Source organism: Lissotriton helveticus, chromosome 2_2 (genome assembly GCF_964261635.1).
Source record: "Lissotriton helveticus chromosome 2_2, aLisHel1.1, whole genome shotgun sequence".
Lineage (NCBI taxonomy): Eukaryota > Metazoa > Chordata > Amphibia > Caudata > Salamandridae > Lissotriton > Lissotriton helveticus.
Genome location: NC_136060.1, coordinates 187160175 through 187179172, shown reverse-complemented (window position 1 = coordinate 187179172; position 18998 = coordinate 187160175). Strand labels below are relative to the sequence as shown.

The window sequence follows — 18998 nt, the reverse complement described above, 5'->3', positions numbered from 1 at the left end:
ATTTAGGTGATCAACTTGCTGCACCAGCATGGACTGCAATTACTGAACCTGGTGGCTAGCAAAGAGAGTGACGGTACCTGCTGTGTCCTGCTCAAGAAGTCGTCTCCAGGACCCAGCCAGAGCAAGAGACTTCAAGGGTCAGTGAGCTGGCCTCCTGTTCACAGGGACACAACAGCTGAGAAGCCTGCTGGGGTAAGTTGGTAGCTCAGAATCTTCAACCCGCCGCCTCCTGCCACCGTAGAGCACCAGAGACCAGTATCCGATGCACAAAGCTTCACCCGAGTTCGCTGAGCGCGGGAGTGTTGTTGGAGTGCAGCTGGGACACCCAGAGAACCAGTTATCAACTTAGGAAGGATTGACCTGGGGCCTCGATGCTGGGAGACCTGTAGTCCAGTGGACACTGAACTTCTGCCAGCACTGAGAGGTCTTAGAGAAACATGGGCCCTGTGACCAGGACCAGCTCACCCCTTAGTGGAGCAAGGAGTAGTCGCAGCAAGACCCCCACCGACGGCATTGAATCCAAAGCATCCTTTGAGCATCTTCATTCCTTGCATCAAGACCAATTTCATAGGAAAGTCCTGCAGAGGTTAAAAGGGCCTGGAACTGACTGACTTGCTGAGGTAACTGTTTCTGAGGACATTGCGGGTTCCCCTGGCTGGCTCCAAGTGACCACATTACAACTAGCCCAAAGTTTTTAGTGAAAAAGTTTCTAAGTGTCAAATGTGTTGAATTTGCCAATGCTTGTTCGTAGTTGGGTGAAATGCTTTGATTTACTGTACCTTGTGGTTTCTATATCTCCAGAAGGCTCCGGTGGATCTTTTTTGTTGTGGTGTCTGAAAATACATAAAAATACAATCTATTTTAATATATTGGTGTTGGATGGTGTAATGTAGACATCTTCTTCAACTGTTTTGGTGCCGTTTAAATACTTTACACTTGTTCCTTTGTGCCAAGCTTGCTGCTCAGACCACAGCTACCCAGGTTGTGGCTGAAGGTTTGACAAACGAAACCTAAGGATACTAAAGGGGTTGGTAAGTGTATTACACAATCAGGTCGTACAAACACACCGTATAATACACTCTAGTTAATGTTGTTTGTATGTTGTGTGCCTTTGTGTGTACACAGAATATACATGTTAAAAGTATTTACTTTTTCAATGCTTGGTATAATTGTTAGGCAAAATCTGTTTCTCAAAATACCATGGGGTGAATTTATTAAACAAACGTGCGCTAGGCACTTTATGGCCCAGGCAGGGAACACAGGGAGTCAGTGCCAGTGACTCTTGATTCAAAGCAGAACAAGTATTCTTGCACTTAAGGTAGTGTTAGAAATAAGAAACATTTTTTACCTACTGGAGAACCTACTTTTGCCTCTGGCTACACACAGCTTGATGGCGCTGTGTCATTCCGTTGCTTTGCTGAGCCCTCTTTGGGCATGGCTGGTCAGATGGATCTTGTGATATAATTTTATTTTGTAGCATCACATGACAAATACAGTAGTTTCAGTCTCATTGCAGTCAGTAGTGTAAATTGACTTAAAGTCAAGTTATTAACGCCCTGGTTTGTCATAAAATTCAGTACATTTCCAATTTTACTGAATTAAAAAGTTTTTAATACTACAAATCGAAAATGGCACTTTACTACGTGTGCTATTACTATGCAGTAAGTTACAACGCGGTCATTACAACGACCGCAATGTTACCACGTGTGGCTTTCAGGTGCGGTGCGTCCATTGCGGCGTGGTGGCGTAGCCCCCCCGCCCGCCGCCGTCCGCAGCTCCCTCGGCGTTACTGAACTTAAGTTCAAAGACGCCAAGGCTGGAAAACTGACACTCATGTCAGTCAGCATGACGTCAGACTGCCCACCCCCTTCAGAGTCTGAAGGGAGGGGGCGGTCTGGCGTCATGTTGACTGACATGATTGTCACCAGGGCAACAGGCAGCAACACAAGTGCGCATGAGTGGGGACGGAGGGCGAATTTAGTGGCTAATGGGCGTGCTGCGGGCGAAGAGTAACCTTTGCCCCAAGCCAATCCTGGTGCTGCAGCAGTGCCAGGATTGGCTGAGAGGGGCTGCCAGTCACGACCAGTGCCATTCGTGATGTGAAGGCGCCAAGGGGAGCAGAGGTGGAGCGGACCCGGACCAGCGGTGAGGTACGTTTTGTTTTATTATATTTAATCCCCACACCCCCACGCGTCATCCCCCCCTGTGCGACATCCCCCCCGCGAGCCGCAACTGAATAATATGCAGCGTGAGAGAATTTATAATGCAGTTATACAACACCACTCTAAAAAAAAATAATGTCAAACGCGTTTTAAAATTCATAGCACACAGGTAAATTAGTTTTGAAGCAGACCGACTCTAAATGTAAATGAGGGACAGTGGGAAGCAATGCCTGCTAGTCACAGGTGACAGGAGTTCATGCACGGTATGCTCTGTCTTGAGCAGTTACAGTAATCGTTCCGATATGGTTTACTTGTTTATCAGGATTGGCAATGGCAAATTAATATGAGTGTTTGAGTTTCTGGCAGTTAAAATCTAACCAACTCGCACTGCATTGCTTTTTCCACGCGTGCTGTGTCGCCAGCAGGATTTAGGACTTGTGATCATTTTCCGGCTGCAAGAAAACAGGGATCTTGTTGATGAGTTACCCACAGTAGTCACAGTTGTCATCTCATATTTTGGCTTGCTTCCGATGATGCAGGTTTTGTATTGCGCGAGGCGTGGGTCCAGAACCAGCAGCCGGGTCTGCTCTGCTTTCCTGGTCGTTAAAGGCCCGACTCTTAGACTCCAAAGCAAGGCCACAGACAATGTTGTATGTCTTTGTATGCCTTCGTGTGGGGCCCACCAGCTCTCTGGGCTTGGTTAAGTCACCGGTCTATGGGAACTGTCCTGTATTCGGTCTTCGTTTGTCTATAGTTGAGGGTTCTGGATCAAACTGTGGCTCGGTCATTCACCAGTCTGTACCCACCGAGTCTGTGTGTGGTAATTGCTGGTCTGTGTTTGGAATCCCCAGGTTGGACTAATGTTTTAATCTTTAGACTGTGATCGTTGACAATGTATGGTCATCATGAGCTGTATGCCCTCATAAGTGAGGGTTGAGTTGAGTGGTGTGAATAATCTGGATGAGTGGTGTGCCCTTCTGAGTGCAGGGTGAGCAGTCTACTTTTGTGTGAGTAGGGAGAGCGAAACACTGTGCATCCTTGAGTGCAGTGCAGCAAAGAGTGAGTGATGTCTGTGTGAGTGCAGATTGAGCAGTGTGCCTGTGTGAGTCCAGGGTGTCATGTGGATGGGTGAATGCAGGCTTAGTGATGTGTCAGGGAAGGATGAGTAATGGGCCTGAGTGCAGGGTGAGTAGTGTGTGTATGTGAATGCAGGGAGAGTGATGTATCTCTGCAAGTGCAAGAGACTTGGCTGGCTACTCCCAGAGATGCGTTCGCCAAGCCACTTCTTTCTCAAATTTGCTTGAAAATGCACCATTTGCCCACTCTTTTTTCAAAATTTTCTCGGGGTGAGAACCCCCCCAAAGCCCCCGTAGGTGCAGTGCAGTTTTTACACGCAGTATTTATTCCCACCACTCTCAAATGTCACCAGCCGCTTCTGGTGGCTTTACATCGCAAGTCGTTTCTACGACTTGCGCTAGATGGCTCGCTGGACTTAGGAATAGTATTAATTACTATTCCTACTCCAGTTAGCGCAACAGCAGGGAATGTGTTGGATTTAAAATCCAACACATTCCCTGGTGTTGCACGGCACCTAGCGCAAGTCGTAAAAACGACTTGCGATGTAAAGCCACTAGTGGTAACAACGAGGTCGTTGTAACGACCGTGTTGTTACCTACCTGCGTGGTAACAACAGCGTTGCAAACGCTGTTTCCCCTACAAATCGATAGGAAACCCCATAATTATCTTCTGATTCCAAGACCATTATTTTCCAATACTTGTTATCTGGATAATTATATCAACAAGGGTCAAGACCCTGTTGTTAAATTCTTGTGATATTTCACTTTTAACTTCACATGCTTTGCGTTGAAAAATCAGCAGTGGTGTATTTCCCTGCCTTGATCAGGTATCACCCATCAAACTGAATTCCCCTCTTTTACATAAATTCTTCCATGTGCAAGGAGTAGAGGGTGGATGACACTTCACATTGAGACGTTTTTGTCTACAAGTGACATTTTTAGAACTTATTTCACCCAGCAAGCTTGGAAAAAGTAGTGGTGGCTCCAGCTACATGCTTCAGAGCAGTGTTGGCTGCAGTCATACCAGCCTCAACAGTTACCAAGTTAGCATATGTTAGCATATGTCCTGGCTGAAGACGGCTGAAATGCCAGAAACCGGTCCTAGGAAGCTTGTTTCCGGTCCAGGGAAGGCATGTATGTATTTATGTATGTATTTATGCACTTATATAGCGCGAACTGCCACCCAAAGGGTATCCTGGCGCTTTCTGACTCCACTGAACCATTTACGCAGACACGTATTTAGCCAACTCTAGGAAAAAGGTGAGTTTTTAAATTTTTCTTGAAGGATGGAAGGTCCTCCAAGCTCCTCAGAAATAGTGTGAGGGAGTTCCAAAGCTTGGCGGCTGTATATCCAAAGGATCGGCCCCCCATCCGATTCCTATTGATCCTTGGAACCACGACCAGATGTAATGAAGATGAGCGTAACGGTCTCGCTGCGTGGTACCAGGAGAAGAGGTTCCGTAGCATTATTGAGCCTTGGTCATGTAGAGCCTTAAAGACCAGGCAGGAAGATTTAAAAAGAATTCTCTGCTGGACTGGCAGCCAATGTAGATCTTTAAGTGCAAGGGATGAGGAGGCAGCACGAGGCCTAGAGAGGGCTAGTTTTGCAGCCATGTTTTGGACGCGTTGCAGCTTAGAAATCAAGGTACCAGGAGCCCCCAGAAGCAATGCGTTGCAATAATCTATCCTACTAAGGATAATGCCACGCACCACCTCTGGTCTGGCCTGGAGTGGGAGCAGGGGAAGAATTTTCCGCAAAGTGCGGAGTAACATCATACAGATAGAGATGGTTTTATCAACAAAACCATTCAACTGGAGATTGGAATCAAACATCACTCCAAGGTTACGGGCAGAATCCACCGCCACCACCTTACCCAAGGAGGAGGAAGGCCAGAGGTCAGACGGCAGAGCACGTGGGACACGGTCTGATGAACAATGGAGAACCTCAGTCTTGGAGCTATTAAATTGAAGAGAATTGTTCCTCAACCAATCGGCCGTGGCCGTCATGCAGCGATGGAAAGTATCTGTGGACACCGCATCTTCCCCTTCCAGGGAGAAGATGAGCTGGGTGTCATCAGCGTAATTGATCACTGAGATGCCAAAAGATTTGATCAATTTAACTAAAGGACACAGATATAAATTAAACAATATGGGGCTGATCGCGGACCCCTGCGGAACACCTTGTCCCACTCTCCTAATACCTGAGCGGAAAGGTGGTAAGGCCACCACCTGATGCCTGTTCTGAAGATACGAGATCAGCCAGTCCCTTGCCAAACCAGCTATCCCGGCCTCCTCCAGCCTGTTGACAAGAATGGGATGGCTGACCGTGTCGAACGCGACCGATAGGTCGAGCAGCACTAAAAAGGCTGCTCGACCATTATCGACCCGAGATCGAAGTTTGTCCAACACGACCACCAGGGCCGACTCCGTACCATGCGCTGGCCGGAAGCCGAACTGGGCCATCTCCAGACAGTTGTTACTTTCCAAGAAGCCGGAGAGAGACCGGGTGACAAGTTTTTCCATGATCTTAACTGGAAAAGGGAGCAAGGAAATAGGCCGATAATTCGACAAACAGGTGGGGTCTAACGTGGGCTTCTTTAGGAGAGGGGAAACCACCGCCAACTTCCAGCTGTCAGGGACCATAGCCGAATTGAAGGACTGAAGACAGATGGAATGCAGAGGAGGAAAAAGTTCGTCCTGAAACAATTTCCAATATCTGTGGGGCAATGGGTCCAAAGGAGAACCCGAGTTCACCCCGTTTGCTAGCGTGCAAAATTCATCCAATGAGGGAAGGGAAAAACACTCTAGCCGCTGACGAGATATATGCTCATCCAGTTCAAGCGGGGGCAGGGAGGGATACAGAGGCATCCGTAGATTGAGGGTCACATGTGTCTGAGGTAGCAAGGGCATTTAAGATGTTTGCAATTTTATCCTCAAACGCTCTTGCTAGCGAGTCGCAGAGAGATTGTTAAGCTGGAATGTTGTTCGCCGCGCACTCGGGCCTAGAGAGGTCATTTACTATTTTAAATAGGGTCTGCGATTTATTCGCTGCCTGAGTCAACGTGACCTCGAAATATTTCGCCTTAGCACATTTAATTTGGGCTTTATATTCAAGCAGTGCTAGTTTATATAAGGACTTAGCACTCTCAGAGTATGACCTCCTCCACACCCTTTCCGCCTGCTTACAGCGAAGTTTCAGTTGGAATAGGTCAGAAGAAAACCAGGGCATTGCGGGTTGACGTTTGACCTTAGAATTCCGTATCGGAACCAATGTGTCCAGAGATCTGGTGATTTGCTGGCACAAGCTAGAATAGCTTGCTTCAGCGTTTTCCATCAGGTTGAAAATCCCCGGAAGGAGGGGTGCATGGTCAGAGTAGTGTAAGAGTTTTGACCACTGTCTTTTCGCTATAGCGGAGTTCACTCCGTTCTTTCCGAGAGACTCTGCAGGAAGATGGAGGGAAAAACGGACTAGTGCGTGGTCTGTCCAGCATTGAAAAACTATTTCCCCGATTACCACCCGAGAGGCTTCTGCGAAGATCAAGTCCAGCACATGACCCTTCATATGGGTCTGGGACAGCACCAGCTGTCTTGGCATGGCTTGGCATTTTGGGCTGGACTGTAACCATGAGGCACAGGGTCAGACTGATTTGCATATGGCCATGTCTGAACTGGGGTGGCAGAGTGGGCTAAAGAACGGTTATGGATTAAACCCAGATCTGTTGACTGGGTGTGAGTGTTTGATTGGTTCAGATGCTCCATCCATCACCACCCCCTTTTGTACAGCATATGTGCTGTGGACAGAGCCATTTCTACAGAAACATGGGCCGTATCATGATCCTGTTCTGTGCACTGACAAATAACTGCCTTTACAAAATGAACACAAAAAAACTCTGAGTTTGTGCATGTGCTGCAAACATCAGAGCTCAGAAACACATGTAAGTAATCGCCTCCTAATATTTTCAACAGTCCTTAATTTGTAAAAAAAAAAACAAAAACAAGTGCCAGGGACCTCATCAAGAGGCCACTGCAGCCGAAACCATCCATTGCCCCAGCTAATGCCACCAATGACGATAGTACCAAACCAACTACTAACCATCACACTCTACAAGTGTGACAATTCAGAGTAATCCAGGCCCCCAAAGCTATAAGAACAGCCAGGCGGCAGGTATTATTAATTTTAACGTGTATTAAATTAGTAAATAACTGCTGTCGTGCTCACTCTAAATCAGACAAACAGCGCCACCATGTGGCAGACCATCATAGTACCGGTGCTGACAATTAAAGGTACGAAATTATGAAGGTTCGGGTAGGTTTAAACCCATGGATGATCGATAGCAAATTAAAAGTAGCCCTGATCCAACCTGATGGTATTTGTAAATGTGGCCTAGGTGTAAAGAATGACATTTTACGTATACTATTGGACTGTACATTGATTTTAACAGTGCGAAAAATGTTTTCACGTCCAATATTTTTAAAATACAAGAAATGTCGTTTTTAGATATAACAATTGCGTTGGGGAAATTTTTTGAAAGCAACAAGAGAAGCTGTAATGGAGGCATCCAAGGAAGTTGGGAAATTTTAAGACATTAACAGCCTGATTCATCAAGCTAAATTGCACTTGCAAAGGGCAAGATTCTCAGAATCTTGCCTTTTGCGAGTGCAATTTTTGCATTTGGGATTCATCATCCCAAATGCAAAATTCGCTAATAAAGAATTCGCACATTTGCGAAGAATTGCATTTAAGGAATCTCTATTTGAGATTCCTTAAATGCAATTCATGAATCATTTTAAAATTGCGAAATTGCAATTTTGGGCCGCTATTTACCGAGAGGTCAGACCTCATGGTAAATAGCAAAAACTTAGAAAAATGCATTTAAATGCATTTTTCTAAGTTGCATGTTACACACACACATGTCCTTTGGACATGTGTGTGCGCAACACCAATGTAGATTACATTTCAGGGGTGCTAGAGGGTGTCCTTTGGACACCCCTGCACCCTTGAAATCGCATCCTTATTTGCGATTAGCTAATTGCTAATCGCAAATAAGGAATAACTCCCCATTCATTCCTATGGGCCTGTAGGCCCATAGGAATGCATGGGGAGTTATTCCTTATTTGCGATTAGCAATTTGCTAATCGCAAATAAGGAACATGTAGGAATCGCAATATTTTTTGCAATTCCTACATGAATCCCGTTTTGCAAGTCCTTAATAGCGATTCCTTATGAATCGCTATTAGGGGCTCGCAAAACGGGAGAATGATGAATCTGGCTGTAAGATTTTAAAATACGGAGAATCTCAATTTAGTGTTTTTTATGGTTTTAAATGTATGTATATAGAATGTTAAAATGAATTATGATGTAAAATTTCCATTGCTAAAGTGGATGTAAAGTCTTGTGTATGGTTTATAGACTATTGTCTAAATAAACTTTGTTTTTACTATTACTACTACTGTTGCTGAGCACTGGAAAAAAACGGCTCAATTTAAGCACTGGTTTTGAAGCTCTGCTTTGTGGAACAAGTTTGTTCCACTCGGACATACATGGTCATGATACAACCTTATCGTGCATTGTCATGAACGTACCAATGTAAAATAAATTTTTCATTTGAATTACGCTGCCTACAGCACATACACTAATTTTGCAACAAAAGAGTTCTAAACTCAGTGTTTCCAAGCTGCGATGTCCAGAGCTCATGCACTAACTCTCAGAATTACCGAGGTAGAGTATGCATTGAATGCACAATAGACAGTGCGATTATGATGTAATCAGGTGCATGGCTTCGTTCTTCATCCATGCACAGAGTTCATAATACGGCCACAGATCCATCTGTCTTATTATTGCAAAGGTCTAACCTAGAAAGCCATTTTTATCCATAATTACAGGGCTTGATTTCCACAGCACCAGGAAAAGGTGAAGTATACCTGTAGAATCTCACTTTTTAATGAAACCGCTGACTCAAACTGCTTATTGAACGTTTCTTTATTCAGATTAATAAACTCCCTGAAGAGCGCCGAGCCGGCGCTGTTGGGTGTACGCTGCCGCGCCTCCTAATGAGCTGCGCGCGCATCCTCCCAAAATTGCCGTTGCACGTCACGTCGTTACGTGACGTGCATCAACTAGTAAGCGCCACTACATATCTCCCCTTTTTCCAAACAACGAATGAGTCACTTACAGTTCACTGTCCATATCGTAATCTCGAAACCTGGAGGGTCTCACCACAGACCTTCCACTCCTGGTCACCCTGGTTGGGTTCTCCGGGGGCCCTTGGCTCTGTATCTCGGTACATCTTCCCTCTCTCTGCGCAGCCGCGCCTACCTCCGTACTCCTCCTTTGTAAGTCCATGTCAGTTCCTTGGTTACCATTCATTCTCCTCTCCTCCAGTCGTTCATCTCTAGCACTTCCTCCTTCTTGCTGCTCACCGGCGCATTGTTCCATCTCTACGTTCGGCTCTTCCCTGTCTTCCCATTCAGTTCCATTTTGCTCCCATTGCAAGACCTTGTTACACCTGGCCATGCGGTCTTGGGACCACACGTTCCCGTCACTCAGCAGGGCCGCTCGGTCGTACACTTCCTTAACTTGCATGGGCTTGCTATATTTACTATCTCCTTTCTTCTGTAGCATCGCCAACTTTACTCTTACCCACTCGCCCTTTTCCAAACTTGCCCCTTTCACATTCTTCCGTTTGTTGTAGTGGTTGGTATAGATGGACTGTGCCTTTTCCAGGTTGGCACGTACCACCGCGGGAGACCATTCGCTGGTGATAACCTTCTCCTTCCAAATCCGGTTGTCGTGCATGAAGGGTTCACGCCCTCTCAAAATCTGGAATGGGCTGTATCCAGTTCCAGTGGGAGTGATCCTGTAGGCCCATACCATGTTCTCTATGGCTTTCTCCCAATCCTTGTTGCAGGAAATTGCAGCTTGTACGGTTCCCATCACAACCCTGTTAAACCGCTCCACCAAGCCATTTCCAGCTGGATGGTAGATCGCCGTGTGTTTGATTGTGATGCCATTCCTCTGCATAAATTTGTTCCATCTTTCAGACGTGAATTGGGGGCCATTATCGCTCAGGATGGACTTGGGGATGCCCTCTCTCACAAAAGTGTCAGACAAAAATTTCAGAATGTTTTCAGTGTCCATGGTCTCATCCACCTTCACCTCCGGCCATTTGGAGTATCGATCCATGAGGACACATACATACTTATGAGTGCCCTGGTCATCAAGGATGGGTCCTAATATGTCTATTGATAGTTCTTCCCACGGGTTCTGCGGGAGGTCAAACTTTCCTAGCGCGGGGCGCAGGGGTTTGAGCGTCTTGTCAGCTCCTTGGCACTGTGGACACTCTCTGACGTGCCTCTCCGCTCTTTTGTCCATGCCTGGCCACCAGTAGTTTGTTTGGCCCTTAACTTCAATTTTCCTATGCCTAGGTGGCCCTCGTGTAACATGTTCAGTAACTTGGTGACGAGGTTCCTTGGGGGGATCACCTTGTCTCCTCTATATGTGAACACTCCCTTGTTCCCTACCGACAATTCTTCCCTTACTTCATAATATGGCTTGATATTTTCACTCACGTGTCTTTTGTCTGGCCAGCCCTTGACAATGTGCATCTTCACTTCTTTCATGACGCTGTCCTCCTCGTATTCCTCTGTCCACTCCTGGTAGCTGATGATTTTCTCCTGGTCCTCCACGAGAGCTACCAATTCCCTTTGGTCTGTAGGGTCTTCCTCTTCTGGCTCCATGGCTGCTGCTCTGCTCAGGTAGTCTGCTACTCGGTTCCGATTTCCTGGAATGTACTCCACATCATACCTGAACTCAAGTAGTTTCAGAGTCATTTTGGATATTCTGGGAGTGGCGTTGGCGTGTCCACTAGATGTTAGCACCTTCACCAACGGCTTATGATCTGTCTTAAGCAGGAATCGGGTTCCCCATAGGAATTGCCGAAATCTCGTCATGGCCCACACCACGGCCAACAACTCCTTTTCGATTACACTGTATTTGCTTTCGGTATCGGTCAATGCCCGGGATGCAAAACTGATCGTCTCCATCTGTCCTTGTCCGCGATCTTGCATGAGCACCGCGCCCAGGCCCTTTTCGCTGGCGTCGGTTGTAAGCACAGTGGTGCCCTGTGGGTCGTATCCTTTGAGCGGCACTGCTCCCGTGACGTCCTTCTTGATTGTCTCAAACTCACTTTGTGTCTCCGGTGTCCATTGGAAACTGGTGCTCTCCCTGGTCAGCATCCTCATATGGTGTGTCTTTGAGGCAAAGTGTACCACAAATTTACTGTAGTACTCCGCCATACCCAAAAACGATCTAACCTCCTCCTTGTTGGTGGGGGGTGGAGCTTCAGCGATTGCCTTTACGTTTTCTGCCTTGTACCCCTATTTCATGGCCTAGATAGGTCACCGACTCCAGGCCCAATCGGCATTTTGTCCATTCTGCTGTGAGGCCTTTGATTTCCAGGGTTTCCAGCACTTTTCCGAGCTTCTGATCATGGTCCATTTTGTCTCGCCCCATTACTAGAATGTCGTCCTGGAAATATTGGACACCTGTCATGTTCCTAAACAGCTGGTGCATTAGCTTCTGGAACACAGCGGCTGCCGAGGCCAGTCCAAACGGCATGCGGCAGAACTGATAGCATCTGAATGGGGTGATGAATGACGTGAGTTTTCTGCTGTCCGGGTGCAATACTATTTGGTGGTAGGCTGAGGTCAAGTCAATGGTGGAGTACCATTTGACCCCCCTGGTTTTCGCCAACATTTCTTCAATCCTTGGGAGGGGGAATTTCTCCACGACGATGTTCTTATTTAGTTCTCTCAGGTCGACACAGAGCCTGACCTTCCCGTTGGGCTTCATGACTACCACCAACGGTGCAAGCCACTCTGCACAGGTGATGGGTTCAATTATCCCTTTCCTCTCCAAGTCTTGAAGTTCTGTTTGAACTGCCTCTCTTACCGCTATGGGTACATTTCTTACTTTGTGGGCGACAGGAATGGCGTCCTCCTTGAGTACAATCTTGTGTTGGAATCTCTCCAGTTTCCCCACTGTACCTCCGAACACCTTTGGGTAGTCTTCTTTCCATTTAGTCAAATTGGGCCATGTTTCCGGTTCCGTGAGCAGGATTTGTTCTTTTCCTCCTGGGTCCAATTTGATTCCCAGGTCGCCCTGGTCCAGCCATCCCAAAACGGACGGTCCCCTCTCTGAGATGTACAGCTTGCAGAACGCTGACCGGCCTCTGAACTCGAACTTCAAGAGTCGGAATCCCACCATCGGGATGCGATCGCCGTTATATGTGACTGGTCGGATGTCCAGTTTCTCCAACTCTGGTCCTAGCCTCGGTCTGAATGTTTCGTCCCACACCGCTCTTTGAACTATAGTGTAGGGGGAGCCTGTATCCGCCACTACGCTGATGGTTATTCCGCCCATTGTCATTTCTAATACCGGTTTGGTTGTCCTTTTTCCATCCACGCATAATACCTGGTCATATATGCATAAGACGGTGACTACTTCTTCCTCTGTGGTCCCATCCTGGTTTTCCTCCCCTTGGTCGATGTATTTCACCACACTTTTGGACATTTTCTTCCGGCACACTTTCTCATAATGGCCGATGATGCCGCAGTGCAAACACTTGGCCCTGAACGCAGGACATCTTCTGTCGTGTGCCTCGTGGGACCAACTTCCGCACCTGTAGCACGTTTTCTTGTTGTCGTTGCCTGCTTGTTTCCCTTGCAGTTCTGCGTTGCCCTGCCATTTGTTGGATCCTTTTGGTGCGGGGCCCTTGTACCTCTGGTCCTTGCGAGGTTCCTCTTCATATACCCTGTTTACCATGGCACTGGTTGCCGTGTATTTCTTGGTTGCATCGGCGCATCTCCGTGCGAGTTCTGCCCTTTTGACGATGACCATTACATCCTTGAGTGTGGTGTCTCCGCTTGCCCATAGCTTGTCCTGAACGTTCGTGCTGGAGGTGTGCATCACGATCTGGTCCTTGATAAACTCCTCCTCCCAAGCTCCATACCTGCACGTGGTCGCTAGTTTCTTCAGGGCTGCTACGTATTCCTCAATCGATTCCCCAGCTCGTTGCTTCCTCTGCTGGAAGTTGAATCTGTCGACTGACACGCATACCGTGGGTCGGTAGTGTTCGTTCAGGTCATCGATGGCGTGGGCGTATACATCATCGTCTGTGCTTCCTCTCTGTTTGGGCACCAGGCTTTTGTAGATTCTGAGTCCTTCTGGCCCCAGATTGAGTAGTAGTATACGTTTTTTCCTTACGGGGGTGAAGTTTTCCTCATTCTCATCCTCCAGGACCCCTATGAAGTTGTCAATATACTCTCTCCAGTCCTCCCACTTCATTAGTGGATCCCCTGGTTTTGGTAGAAACTGGACTGGCGCTATAGCGTATCCCGCTGGTGTGCTCATCTTCTCTTCCTTGACTGTGGTGGTTCTGTCCCCTTTTCCGGTGGGGCTACCTGGGGGGCTATCCGTTTCTTCTTTACTGGGTTGTACCTGGGGACTCTCAGTGTCAGCCCCCTCCCCCTCCTTTATGGTAGCCAGCTCGGATCCCCGCGTGGATATGGGTGGTCTGGAATTGGCGCGCTGTTCAGGCCGCTCTGGGGTCTCTGTGCCACCTTCCTGTTGTGTGGGCAACTGTGGCTCTGCCACGCTCTTCAGGTTACAGTACCTTAAGTGGTGCTTACAGTCCTGCTGTGTCCGGTTTGTGCTGCACAGGGTCACTTGGCTGCGCTGGGCCGACCTCGGACTGGGTCTGGGTTGACTGGAGCTCTGCTAGCCCTCTCTGTGCCCTCGTGGTGGGTCCAGGTAAATACTGGCACTGCGAACTGTGGTATTTACCAGGTGCAATAAAAATCTCCTACTACAAACTTTCTCTTGAAAATGAGGAATTGCATTTGGAATTAATGTGCTCTGCACCGAATTATGAATCTTTCAGAATTTACTGCATGTTGTTCCACTAAGAAATTTTAGCAGATGCGACCTGAAGAAATTTACTAGGGAAAAGTTGTGGGAGTTCTCAGAATTCTGATCCCTGTGCAAAAATATGTTTGTGCAGGAGCAAGAGTTTAACACCTCGCCTGTTATCAGGGCCATGGCGTAATCAGTGTCAGTTGCAGGTGGGCTACTTTCATGGATGTTTAAGAGTGGGAGGAAATCTGTGCTCAGAAAGGTGTGAACTTAAAATGGCCTTTGGTTATATATTGGGGATGTGGGCGGGATAGTGTTTTTATGTGACAGTGCAGGGAATTGCAAATGTAGCAAGTCCAATATCCATAATCATTACCCTCTTGTTTTGATTTGGGACGTTAGACATTTAAATAACCATACAAAGGCAAGAAAGGGATGCTATTAATAGTACTATGGGGGTCATTAGGATGGCGGAGGGACTTTCCGCCTGATTCATGAAGCGAAATAGCGCCCGCAATCGCTGCGAAAATGCAATTGCGGGTGCAAAATACGGAATTGGCATTCAAGAACAAAATAGCGAATTCGCAAACACAGAATAGCGATTATAATAGCGATTACGCTATAATAGTCGCAGATTCCCGGTAGTCGAGCATTAGCGATACGGAAATAGCGACCAACCACGGAATCTGCGAAAAGAATAGCGAAACGCAATATATTCTCTATCGGCATTCATGAAAAATATACAATAGCGAAAAACCCCAAAATCGCACTTTTGCGCGGCGCAAATTAAGGACAACTCAAAGCAGGTGGTAACCATAAAAGCCATGATTAAGTAAAATTTGAAAAACAGTTGGCCAATCACCAACAGGTCCAGGCCTGACCAATCACACATAAGGACATTCAGCAGCAGCATTAGGCGTTCCACAATGCCAGGAATGTACATGGTGGTGAGGCGGCGAAGGCTACAGCGAGCAGCACGGAGGAGACGCATGAGGCAGGAAAGGATTTACCGGCAGCGGGTCACCTTGCTGGGCCAAACCAGAGAACAGATATATGCAAAATACAGGCTGAATGGGGAAATGATCATCTGGCTGATACATGAACTTGACCCCCTCATGCAGCACCCAACAAGGCGAAACAATTCGGTGCCTACACATGTGCAGGTATTGTGCAGCCTGCACCTCCTGGCCTCCGGCAGTTTCCAGGGCATAGTAGCGGCTGCTGGGGGGATATCCCAGCCCACCATGTCACGCTGCCTCCACACTTTCGTTGACGCCATGCTCACCCAGCTCCACCGCCACATCACATTTCCCACGAGCCAACAGGAATTGGACCTGACAAAACTACAATTTTACAATGTAGCCCATTTTCCCCATGTCCTCGGCTGCATAGACTGTACCCACGTCGCCATCTGCCCACCAGCTGCCACGGAGTATATGTACCGCAACAGGAAGTCCTACCACTCCCTCAACATACAGATGGTCTGCAATGCCTAGACCATCATCACTGACATTGTCGCCCAGTACCCAGGGAGTACCCATGACTCCTTTATCTTCAGGCACAGCGGACTCCACACACGACTGCTCAGGGGAGAGTTTGGGGAAGGACACCTACTTGGTAAGTACACTTTGTCGACAATGTCACATTGCAATGAAGTCACTGCGCTGCACAGGCAATCAACATCTGCTCCTCTCATTCAGGTGACAGTGGCTACGCCCTACGGGAATACCTCCTGACCCCTTACCTCAACCCTGCCACACCTCAGCAACGGCGCTACAATGTTGCGCACATCCGGACAAGGAACTGTATAGAAAGGACATTTGGGCTGCTCAAGAGCAGGTTCCATATACTGCACAAGACAGGTGGGGCCATGTATTACAGTCCTGCTGCGTGCTGCCGCATTGTGGCTGTCTGTGCAATGCTTCATAACATTGCAACCAAGCGCCGGATACCTGTTGAGATCTCAGGCAGTGAATCAGAAGGGGACGACCGGCCACCAGCACATGCGCACCATGCACGCGGGGAGAACCCAGCTGAAGGCCACAGACGTCGCAACCACATCACAGAGAACAATTTCTAGCCCACCCTCTTCCCCCACCCCACATATCACAATTGCATGCAAAATGTAATGATTACACAAGGCTAATGTGTGCTGCAAAATAAATATATTTGTTTCATTCACAAAAAAAAGGTAATCAGTACAACTATTTACAACTAACAGTATTCCTTCATACTGCAGTGTGAAAGTACATGGCAGGCTTATAGTCAGCCTGTGCCAGTGTTTTTCTGACAGAGTCAATTGCGCCTCCTGCGCGTTATGCCCAAGCGCCTCTGAGGCTCATCCTCTTCCGGGGCACCTGTACCTGGCGTTGCCCTGGTGCTGCGCCTAAGTGGCGGGACTAGTGTGGCAGATTGGCTGCTGACGCTGGAAGCCCCCTCACTGCCATCGTCACCCCCTACAGTGGCAGGTAGAGCAGGAGGGTGTAGTGCCGTTACCGCCGTGGTTAGGTGCTCCAGGACCCTGGTGATGTCCTCACAGCACTGTACTAGTTGGTGCTGCTGTGTGAGGGACCGCCGCGACAACTGTGAGGTGGCATTTGGAGCCACATAATTAGACCTGCTGTAGGAGGCCAGCCGGCTCATGAGCTGGTGGTGGCGCCGGCTTGCTGCACTGCGCTGCTTGATCATCGCAGCAGTGTTTGCCTCCATGGCTGCAGTCATGCGGCCCATGGCCGCCATCATGCGGTCCATGCGGTCTCCCACTCCGGCCACATTGCGCCCAATTTTGTGCAGCTGGAGCTGAATGGCACCTTGCTGCTGTGACTGGCGCTGATGAATCCTCAGCATGCGTCTTTCTACGCTCAAACAGGCATGGCGCTGTCCATTGCCCCTCCTGCTGATTGGAGCTGTGGTGTGATGGCGAGAACTCCCACGCCTGCTCTGCTGGCCTGTCACAGTGGCTGGCCGCTGTGTTGGCGCTGTCGCAGGCCCAGATGTTGTAGCACCAGCTGCAGGTGGTGTCACAGCAGGCGTTGCTGGTGCGGCAGGGACTGGAGGCACATTAGTGGGGTGCCTGGCTCTGGCTGCGGGTGGGACGGCAGATACAGAGGCCACAACGGTGGGGGGCCTGGCTTTGGCTGCGGGTGGGACGGCAGATGCAGAGGCCACAACGGTGGGGGGCCTGGCTTTGGCTGCGGGTGGGACGGCAGATGCAGAGGCCACAACGGTGGGGGGCCTGGCTTTGGCTGCGGGTGGGACGGCAGATGCAGAGGCCACAACGGTGGGGGGCCTGGCTTTGGCTGCGGCTGGAACGGCAGATGCAGGGGCCACAACCGTGGGGGGCCTGGCTGCTGGTGTTGTTGCAGCGGCAGGGGCTGGTGCCTGGGTTTCCGGTTGAGAATCCTCCTCCTGGGCCTCCTCATCTATCTGCAGCCTCTCACTGTCACTGCTTTCTGCGCCACCTGTGTGGGTAAGTGGATACTCATTAGTTGCATGTGACTGTCAGACGTGCTGATGTTACATGCATGCTGGGTGACATTCCCTGGATGGCTGTGGATTTGCGTACTTTGGAACCTGTCTGGCTGCATTGTGGTACTACTACATTGTGGACATACTACATCTCCCACAATGCTTCAGGGCATTTCCTGATGCGCAACAAAGGCATGACTAAGGGCCATTATGTGAGCCTATTTGGTCAGGGACGGTCAGGACGGTCATAGGGGACAGGGTCGCAGTCGCATGCCACTTACCTTGGGTGTCTTGGCTGGGGCGGGAGGAGTCCAGAAGTGTGACGCCAACGCACGCCTCCCTCTCAAGGGTGTTCTCCACCTGGTCCTCCAAGGGTGTGTTGGGAGAGACTGTAGGTCCGCCACCTCCAGTGCCCGATGCCTCTCCAAGGCGCTCCGCCACCCTCTCCTTGGCACGACCTCGGAGGTCATACCATCGCTTCTTGAGCTCCTCCAATGACCTATCGGCCACACCCACGGAGTTCACACTGGAGGCTATTCCCAGCCAGATCCTCCTTTTGTCTTGCTCTGGGACCTTCCTGGAGTTGATCCCGAAGAGTCTGTTGTGGTTGGCCACCACCCCTTCTATCAGGTTCTCGAGCTCCTGCTCTGAGAACTTCAGCTTTCTCTTACGCCCTGCGCTGTTGCTGGGGCCAGGAACAGGTTCCTCAGACATGGCAGCAGTTTGGTAGTAATTTCGCTATCACAAGATTAGCTGCTGCTTTCCGACTTGCTCCCTCGAGGTTTGCCTCACTGTGGTGTTTGGGGGTGGGAACTGCCTGCTTCCTGGTTGTGATGTCATCACTGTGCTCGAAAAGCGACTTCCCGTTTTCCCGATCGCGCGAGATTGCGACTCGCATTCCCGATCGCACGAGATTGCGACTCGCATTCCCGACGCAGGTAGCCGGAAATAGCGATTATTCTGCGATTATAGTTAGTCGCTAACGGATTTAGCGCCCGCGTGCGAGTCGCTTTTTTTTCCCGTAATGTACATGAATTCTGATTTGCGAGTTCTCAATAGCGATTCGCATTTTATCGCTATTTGAGACTCGCAAATGCCATTTTTCATGAATCAGGCTGTAAGTCCGTCCGCCATCCTGTCGTGGGCAGGGACCGTCCGCCATAAGGGCGGAGGTCCCGTGCCTCGAATTAGGATGCATTTGCCACAGTGGCGGGGGCATCCCGCATTTTTAACCTTGTGGCGGGCGGTGCTGAAAGCACCGTCCGCCGCAATGCCAAAAATGCATGTTGTGCGTTTCAAAGCACAACATGACAGGCACCACACGGTGCCTGCCATGTTGTACTTTGAAACGCAGGGGGTACCATAGGTACCCCCGATGTG

The 18998-nt window shown here is 49.0% G+C and overlaps 1 protein-coding gene across 5 annotated transcripts in view; it reads left to right on the top strand.

Moving 5' to 3' along the window:
• The window catches only part of KLB (klotho beta), a 613689-nt gene that overhangs the window by 145470 nt on the left and 449221 nt on the right, over positions 1-18998 (top strand). The window lies entirely within an intron of this gene.